This window comes from Salmo trutta, chromosome 2, assembly GCF_901001165.1.
Source record: "Salmo trutta chromosome 2, fSalTru1.1, whole genome shotgun sequence".
In the NCBI taxonomy this organism is placed as follows: domain Eukaryota; kingdom Metazoa; phylum Chordata; class Actinopteri; order Salmoniformes; family Salmonidae; genus Salmo; species Salmo trutta.
This window is the reverse complement of record NC_042958.1, coordinates 53,545,602-53,554,651: the sequence shown is the minus strand read 5'-3', so window position 1 is coordinate 53,554,651 and position 9,050 is coordinate 53,545,602. Positions and strand designations below refer to the sequence as shown.

At 44.6% G+C, this 9,050-nt stretch overlaps 1 long non-coding RNA gene across 1 annotated transcript; it reads left to right on the top strand.

The window, feature by feature from the left end:
- The first annotated feature begins 4,343 nt into the window (after nucleotides 1-4,343).
- Nucleotides 4,344-8,775, top strand: LOC115148524 (uncharacterized). Its single transcript, XR_003866687.1, has 3 exons — nucleotides 4,344-4,475; nucleotides 8,296-8,415; nucleotides 8,605-8,775. It is a non-coding gene; the product is annotated as an uncharacterized LOC115148524 (long non-coding RNA).
- Nucleotides 8,776-9,050: the final 275 nt, after the last annotated feature.

The following is a 9,050-nucleotide window of genomic DNA, read 5'->3' as shown; positions in this document are numbered from 1 at the left end:
GGACTGGACACCCCTCAGAGCCTGGTTCCTCTCTAGGTTTCTTCCTAGGTTTTGGCCTTTCTAGAGAGTTTTTCCTAACCACTGTGCTACACCTGCATTGCTTGCTGTTTGGGGTTTTAGGCTGGGTTTCTGTACAGCACTTTGATATATCAGCTGATGTAAGAAGGGCTATATAAATAAATTTGATTTGATTTTGATTTGATATTGGCCTCAGCTGGGTGCTGATGTTGTTTCCTACCTTCACCACCTGGGGTCGGCCCGTCAGAAAGTCCAGGACCCAGTTGCACAGGGCGGGGTCGAGCTTAATGACGAGTTTGGAGGGTACTATGGTGCCAATTGTCACAACCGTCAAAGTGAGTAGACCAAGGTGCAGCGTGGAATATGTTCATCTTGAGTTTAATGAAGAAATGAACACTTTACAAATTTAAAAAAAATGACAGCCGACAGTTCCGTCAGGTACTTACAACTAAACTGAAAACAACTACCCACAAAAAACAAAGGAAAAACAGGCTGCCTAAGTATGGCTTCCAATCAGAGACAACGATAGACACCTGCCTCTGATTGGAAACCATACCCGGCCAAAACATAGAACACAAAATATAGAATGCCCACCCACCTATCACACCCTGGCCTAGCTAAACAGAGAAAACACAGCTCTCCTAGGTCAGAGCTTGACACCAATGTAGATATTCCATAAAAAAATCTGCCGTTTCCAGCTACAATAGTCATTTACAACATTTTTTTTAAACTCTTTATTTTAACAGGGAAAACAGACTGAGACCTGGATCTCTTTTATGGCTGTGCCCTGTGTAAACATGTTGACATGTAGAATTTTAGGCGTACAGACAAGAACATTTCAAACATACAAAACAAAGACACAATTCAACAAAAACAATCACAGACAACATCATATTGATCCTACATAACATTTTTGAAATGGGCAAGGGACACCAGAGTATCTAACTTAAGTTGGATCTGCAGTTTGTTCCATAAATAAGGTGCAAAGGAACTGAAGGCAGTCCTACCCAACTCTGTGGAGACCGCAGGAGTCTCTAATGTAATCCACATCTGTGATCTGGTTTTAAAATGAGTATATCTAGTGGAAATTAATGATGATATATATGGAGGTAGATTTAAAAGAAGTGCTTTATAAATAAACAAGAGAGCATGTTGCTCTCGCCTCACAGATAGAGAGGCCCAACCCACATGTTGATGTAGGATACAGTGATGAGTTTTGTAACTATCACCCGTGATAAACCTGAGTGCACAATGGTAAATAGCATCCAGTGGTTTTAATGTGTTTGCCGATGCATGCATATAGATAATATCACCATAATCTAAAACGGACATAAACGTAGCCTGCACAATTTGTTTTCTATTTACAGAGGACAGACAAGCCCTGTTTCTGTAAAGGAACCCTATCTTGAATTTGAGTTTTTTAAAAGAAAGCCTATCATCTAACCATACCCCTAAGTATTTATATGCAGAGACCTGTTTGATTTGAGTACCATCCAAGCTAGTGATTACAAAAGTGTTTCTGAGAGTTTAGACCTAGAAAAAAACATGACATTTGTTTTCTTAGCATTTAAAACAAGTTTAAGCTGTAAAAGAGACCCCTGTATTACCCTAAAATCAGACTCCAACTGCATTAAAGCTTGGTCCGCTGTTGGAGCGATAGAGTACATCACTGTGTCATCTGCATATAAATGGAATTTACATTATCTGACATCATCACCAATGTTGTTTATATAAAGTGAGAACAATAGTGGGCCAATTATTGAACCCTGGGGGACCCCTTTAAGTAACTGTAAGGGGTCAGACTTGACCTTGTCGACCATGACGGCCTGAGTTCTATCTTTAAGAGAGTCATAAAACCATCGGCAGGCATCAGTGCCCAGTCCTATTGATGACAGCTTACTCAAAAGGATAGCATGGTCTACAGTGTCAAAAGCTTTTGACAAATCTACAAACAACGCAGCACAGTGCTTTCTATCATCTAAGGCATTTGCAATATCATTTACAACAAGCATAGTGGCCGATGTGGTACTGTGTTTAGATCTAAAACCAGATTGATTGGTGCTAAGAATACTGTTAGCAGAAAGAAAAAATTGTAATTGTTTGTTGACTATAGATTCTAGGATCTTTGCCAGACAAGGGAGCCTAGAGATGGGTCGATAGTTATGCAAATCACTACCGTCACCTCCCTTATGTAATGGCAGAACAAAAGCTGCTTTCCACACCTTTGGGATATTTCCTGTGCTTAACGTTAGATTAAAAATGTGTGTCACTGAACCAGCAATGATAGGTGCAGCACACTTACGTACGGGTCTAAATGGTCAGCGCCTAAGGATTTCTTAGTATCAATGGCACACAGGGCAGCTAGAACCTCTGCTTCGGTTATTTTCTGGAAACTAAAAACAGGGTTACCATTTATCAGAGTAACAATGTCTACACTGTATTTTAATGGACAAAAAAATTTGCTTTTCTTTCAAAAACAAGGAAATGTGACCCCAAACTTTTGAAAGGTATTGTATGTAAGAATGCTGTTCATTGACTATAGCTTAGCATTCAACACCATAGTACCCTCCAAGCTCATCATCAAGCTTGAGGCCCTGGGTCTGAACCCCATCCTGTGCAACTGGGTCCTGGACTTCCTGACAGGTCGCCCACAGGTGGTGAAGGTAAGAAACAACACCTCCTCTTCGCTGATCCTCAACACTGGGTCCCCACAATGGTGCGTGCTCAGCCACCTCCTGTACATCCTTTTCACCCATGACTGTGTGGCCAAGCATGCCTCCAACTCAATCATCAAGTTTGCAGATGACACAATAGTAGTAGGCTTGATTCCCAACAACAATGAGAAAACCTACAGGGAGGAGGTGAGGGCTCTGGGAGTGTGGTGCCAGGAAAATAACCTCTCACTCAACGTCAACAAAACTAAGGAGATGATCGTGGACTTCAGGATACCGCAGAGGGAGCACCCCCCTATCCACATTGATGGGACCGCAGTGGAGAAGGTGGAAAGCTTCAAGTTCCTCGGCGTACACATCACTGACAAACTGAAATGGTCCACCCACACAGACAGTGTGGTAAAGAAGCTGTAACAGCGCCTCTTCAACCTCAGGAGGCTAAAGAAATTTGGCTTAACACCTAAAACCCTCACAAACTTTTACAGATGCACAATTGAGAGCATCCTGTCGGGCTGTATCACCGCCTGGTACGGTAACTGCACCGCCCTCAACCGCAAAGCTCTCCAGAGGGTGGTGCGGTCTGCCCAACGCATCACCAGGGGCAAACTTCCCGCCCTCCTGGACACCTACAGCACCCAATGCCATAGGAAGGCCAAAACAATCATCAAGGACACCAACCACCCGAGCCACTGCCTGTTCACCCCGCTATCATCCAGAAGGCAAGGTCAATACAGGTGCATCAAAGCTGGGACGGAGAGACTGAAAACAGATTCAATCTCAAGGCCATTAGACTGCTAAACAGCCATCTCCAGCACATCAGAGGCTGCTGCCTATAGACATAGATTAGGAATCACTGGCCACTTTAAGGAAATGAAACACTAGCCACTTTAATAATGTCTCCATATGTTGCATTACTCATCTCATATGTATAAACTGTACTCTATTCTATTCTACAGTATCTTAGTAACTTTAATTGTGTGTAAATTTTGCATCACCCATCTCATATGTATATACTGTACTCTATACTATGCCACTGTATCTTAGTCCAATGCCGCTCTGACCATATATGTATATATATATTCTTAATCCATTCCTAACTTAGATTTACGTGTATTTTGGGTATATGTTGTGAAACTGTTGGATATTACTTGTCAGATATTACTGCACTGTCGGAGCTAGAAACACAAGCATTTCGCAACACCCGCAATAACATCTGCTAAACACGTGTATGTGACCAATACATTTTATTTTATTTTATTTGAGCTACCTTGGAAGTCAACTCTCTAACGTTTAACCATAAAGCCAAGGGGTTTCATTTTACTAAGAGTATTGTACCTAAGTCGAGGAGGGGTTTGGCAGAGGAGGAAAACTTGGAAGACCAGCATGACTGGGTGGCAGAAGAGTGGGTAGAGGCAGGGTGAGAACAGACAGGGAAGACCCGCACAGGGTAATCTTGAGGTCAGTGATTGAGGAGGAGCCAAGAGGGGTCAGGCTCTGAACCAAATAATAGCCAATATTGTAAACCGCTAACCTCATACTTTGAGATACAATCTGATTGAAATAAATATTTGATAACTTTTACTGTCATTTTTTTGTGCAGGTAAAATTAATGAGAGGCACCTGAAACCGTTTCTCTCTCCATCCCTCTTTCCATCCAGGTCCACTGACACTAATATGTGCTTGTGAAGTTATTCTCTGCTCAGCTGACAGATACAGGAGTCCATTCCATTCCAAATAGGTTACCTTGGCTCTCCTCTATGCACAGCACTCTGGGGATTCCTGCAGGTAACCATCATATCCACCAATAACTTAATCATTAGTGGTACTGAGTGTTCCTCTAATTTCTTTGATGCTGTATGAAGGTTTTGAGCATAGGACATTTGTCTCTTAGAGAGAATGATGACCAGCTGCTGTCTATTGGTTAGAAAGATGGTTCTATATTGAATGTATGTGATAGTCATTAACCACCTTCCATCCAGTTCTTATGCGAGTAAAGTCAAACGGTATAAAAAAAATCACAACAGCTATGATGGAGACATGACGTTTCGGTACAATTTTATAAATGCCCACAGATAATTTGTTTATATGGTGGGATCTTTTTGTGTCTGTATAATTAATTATGCGAGAAATGGTGGTGGAAACGCCTTTATGCGTACATCGTTACAGAATAACGCCTCACCTAAGGGAAGCATCAGGGAGTGTTTTTTGTGTCACTGTAAATGACGTCGGGTCCGGGAGCCGCTACAGGCTCTCATGCCTCAGCCGGATCGCCAGGCTCCCCTGCCTCAGCCGGCTCATCGGACTTTCATGCCTCAGCCGGATCGCCAGGCTCCCCTGCCTCAGCCAGCTCGTCAGGCTTTCATGCCTCCGCTGGATCGCCAGGCTCCCCTGCTTCCATTGGCTTGTCAGGCTCTCTTGCCTCAGCCAGATCGCCAGGCTCCTGCGCCTCAGTCGGCGTGATAGGTTCCCGCGCTTCAGCAGGAGTGTCGCTCCTGATCCCCGGGTTTGTCCCCTTTGTCGGCGTCCTGCGTCGGGGAGGGGCTACTGTCACATATAGTCCCTCTCCGGCCTCTAGGTCATCAGGCTGTTGATTTATCCCGCACACCTGTCACCATCGTCAAGCGCCTCATGACACTCACCTGGACTCAATCACCTCCTTGATTATCTTCCCAATATCTGTCACTCTCCTTGGTTCTTTCCTCGGGTGTTGTTGACTCTGTTTCATGTCGGTGCGTTGTTTGTGTTTGTTTTGTTTATACAGTTGAAGTCGGAAGTTTACATACACTTAGGTTGGAGTCATTAAAACTTTTTTTTCAACCACTCCACAAATTTTTTGTTAACAAACTAGAGTTTTGGCAAGTCAGTTAGGACATCTACTTTGTGCATGACAAGTAATTTTTCCCAAAATTGTTTACAGACAGATTATTTCACTTAGAATTCACTGTATCACAATTCCAGTGGGTCAGAAGTTCACGTACACTATGTTGACTGTGCCTTTAAACAGCTTGGAAAATTCCAGAAAATTATGTCATGGCTTTCGAAGCTTCTGGTAGGCTAATTGACATCGTTTTAGTCAATTGGAGGTGTACCTGTGGATGTAATTTACAAACGCCTGAAGGTACCACATTCATCTGTACAAACAATAGTACGCAAGTATAAACACCATGGGACCAGGCAGCTGTGATACCGCTCAGGAAGGAGACACATTCTGTCTCCTAGAGATGAACATACTTTGGTGCGAAAAGTGCAAATCAATCCCAGAACAACCGCAAAGGACCTTGTGAAGATGCTGGAGGAAACGGGTACAAAATTATCTATATCCACAGTAAAACAAGTCCTATATCGACATAACCTGAAAGGCCGCTCAGTAAGGAAGAAGCCACTGCTCCAAAATCGCCATAAAAAAACCAGACTACGGTTTGCAACTGCACATTCGGACAAAGATCGTACTTTTTGGAGATATGTCCTCTGGTTTGATGAAACAAAAATGGAACTGTTTGCCCATAATGACCATTGTTATGTTTGGAGGAAAAAGGGTGAGGCTTGCAAGCCGAAGAACACCATCCCAACCGTGAAGCACAGGGGTGGCATCATCATGTTGTGGAGGTGCTTTGCTGCATGAGGGACTGGTGCACTTCACAAAATAGATGGCATCATGAGGGAGGAACATTATGTGGATATATTGAAGCAACATCTCAAGACATCAGTCAGGAAGTTAAAGCTTGGTCCCAACCACTTTATGGTGGTTGGGACTAGCCATAACCTTGGTACCCAAATCTGTGATTTTCATCCTCGACCATGAGATGATGGGGTTGTGGCATTGAAGCCAAGGGAGGCCGAGGATGAACATGTGAGCTGGTGCACTTGTGATGAAGAAGGGGATGTTCTCCTGATGGATGGACTCCACAGTGAGGGAGAAGGGTTTGGTTATGTGTGTGATGGTCCCGGAACCTAATGGCCGATTATTGAGGGCTTGAACCGGGAAAGGAGAGGAGATCGGGTATGAGGTGATGTTGAGAGAGGAGGTAAGGGTCTGGTCAATAAAGTTCCATGCGGCACCGGAATACACTAATGCTGTAGAAACAGTACATTAGGGACAGTCAACTAGTGCAATCGACACCCAAAAGGGTTTGGCAGAAAGTGATGGAGGAGATACTCACCCCTACTCCAGGAGATGGACGATTACGTGACCGTCCCTCTGCTCTCGTGGATCCCGAGTTGGGAAGTACCGGACACCGCTGGAGCTGGTGCCCTCCTTGATCACAATAGAGACAGAGCCCTAGCTGTCTCTGTCGCTCTGCCGCGGGCAGGCGTGTGACCCCTACCTCCATGGGTTCAGGCTCTGATCCAAAGTGTTCACTGAGGGAGGCAGAGAAGCGATGAGACTGCCGATGCTCCTGAAGAAGGTTATCCAAATGGAGTGCATCCAAGGAGAGCTTGTCGTCTCGACAGGCCAGTTCTGTCTGAACCTCCTTGCTCAGTCCTCTTCTGAATAGTGTACGAAGCGCCGACTCATTCCATCCGCTGGACGCTGTTACTGTCCGGGAAGGTGAGCGCGTCTGGTCCTCCTGCCATAGTTGGAGAAGGCACTCACCCCCCTCTCTGCTCTCTGGTGAGTGATCGAAGATACCTCTGAACCGAGCCATGAACCCCTCATACGAATCCAGCTCTTTCTCTTTCCCAGACGGCAGTGGCCCATTCCAACGCCTGTCCAGTCAGCAGAGAAATAACCATTGCAAACTTGGACCTCTCGTTGGTAGGAGCTCCCATCTGGTGCACAAAGTAGAGGGAGCACTGTAGTTGGAAGCCACTGCATTTAAATAGGGTGCCGTCATATTTATCCTGGAGGGACAAACAGGCATCGCTGACCTGAGCAGGTTGCTGAATGGGCTGGTGTGCTGGCTCGACTGGTGGTAGAGTATAGACATAAACAACAGAAACAATACTGCCTGGGGAAGGAACCTAAGTGAGTGCCAGATAAGGGGGAGGTAATGAGTGAGGTAATGGAGTCCAGGTGTGCTTAATGATGAAGCGCAGGTCCGCGTAATGATGGTTCCCAGGACCTGTGGTAAGTAAACCGGCGAGGTCGAACACTGGAGGGGAGGTGTGGGAGTAGACATGACAGTAGGTAAGATGGGTTGGGCATTAGATGACAGAAGGCTGTTCAATACTGAGCCATGCTGATTGACAAGTGGCGGGTATTGGTACAGGGCAATTCCACTGTAACAAATTGATGCTGATACTCAGATTTTTTACTTTAAAATGTATGTCAAACAAACCAATGATTGCAATTTGTTAAAAGTAGTCCTTGTGCATATAGTTGTATCGTTTCTTTCACTTTGAAGTCATTGGTTTTTGTTTGACATACATTCTGAAGTATCACTTTCTCAGCATCACTCTGTGACCGTGGAATTGCCCTACAGCTCGACTCAGTCCAGTCTCATATTGCGTGTGTTAACTTATTTGGATAAATGATTATCCATAGTTGCCTCTTTTTATACAGCCACAGCAGTCTTAAAATGGACTGCAACATGAAGATGTTAAAACAATTGAACTCTGTCTGTGACATTTCCTGACTATCTTATTTCCTTCTCTCTCACTCCAGTTGTTCTCAGAAGACAGGTCAGTGTGTGTAGAGAGAACACGTTTGACCAGGTAGTCAGGCTTCTACTTCATAGGCCTGGACCAGTACACCAAAGAGGCGGAGGACGCCAAGTTTGGACCAGTGAGTCACCAACTCATCTTATGCCTTACACAACTCAGCGCATTTGTATCGCTCCACCTTCCTCAAACTCCAGTGTCATACTTTTGTTGACCTTTTGAATTTTTTTTATTGTACAAAGATTTTATTTTGGGACTTTGACTCCATACTAAATCTAATTCCATCTCCTGTATTGTTCTGCCCTCTCTATAGATTATGCTGATGCCCCACTGTAAGAACCTGGAGATCTGTACTGGTTCTGAGGGAGGTGACGTGGCCACAAACAGTGCCTGAGACACATTCCGGCGCCCGGGTCACCTTCCGGCGACTGGGACACCTTCTAGTGCTACTGTTGACTAGAGCAGGGGGTTCCCAAACTTTTTCACTTGGGGCCCCCCTTCCAGCATTGGGGAACATCCCACTCCCGCAGGCGCGCACACACACCATGTCTATTTCTATGGACACAAGCACTGTTCATGACACAAACTGTTCACACCCTTCTTGTTGTTGGAGAGAATTTTGCAGGTTTAAAGCTTATTTCCTGCAATTCTACACATTTTGTCATGGGGTGCAAATAACATTTTGCAGGTTTAAAGCTCAATTCTATACAGTTTGCCATGTCTAATGTGTATTTATGTGATATTTGAATGACTTTGAAA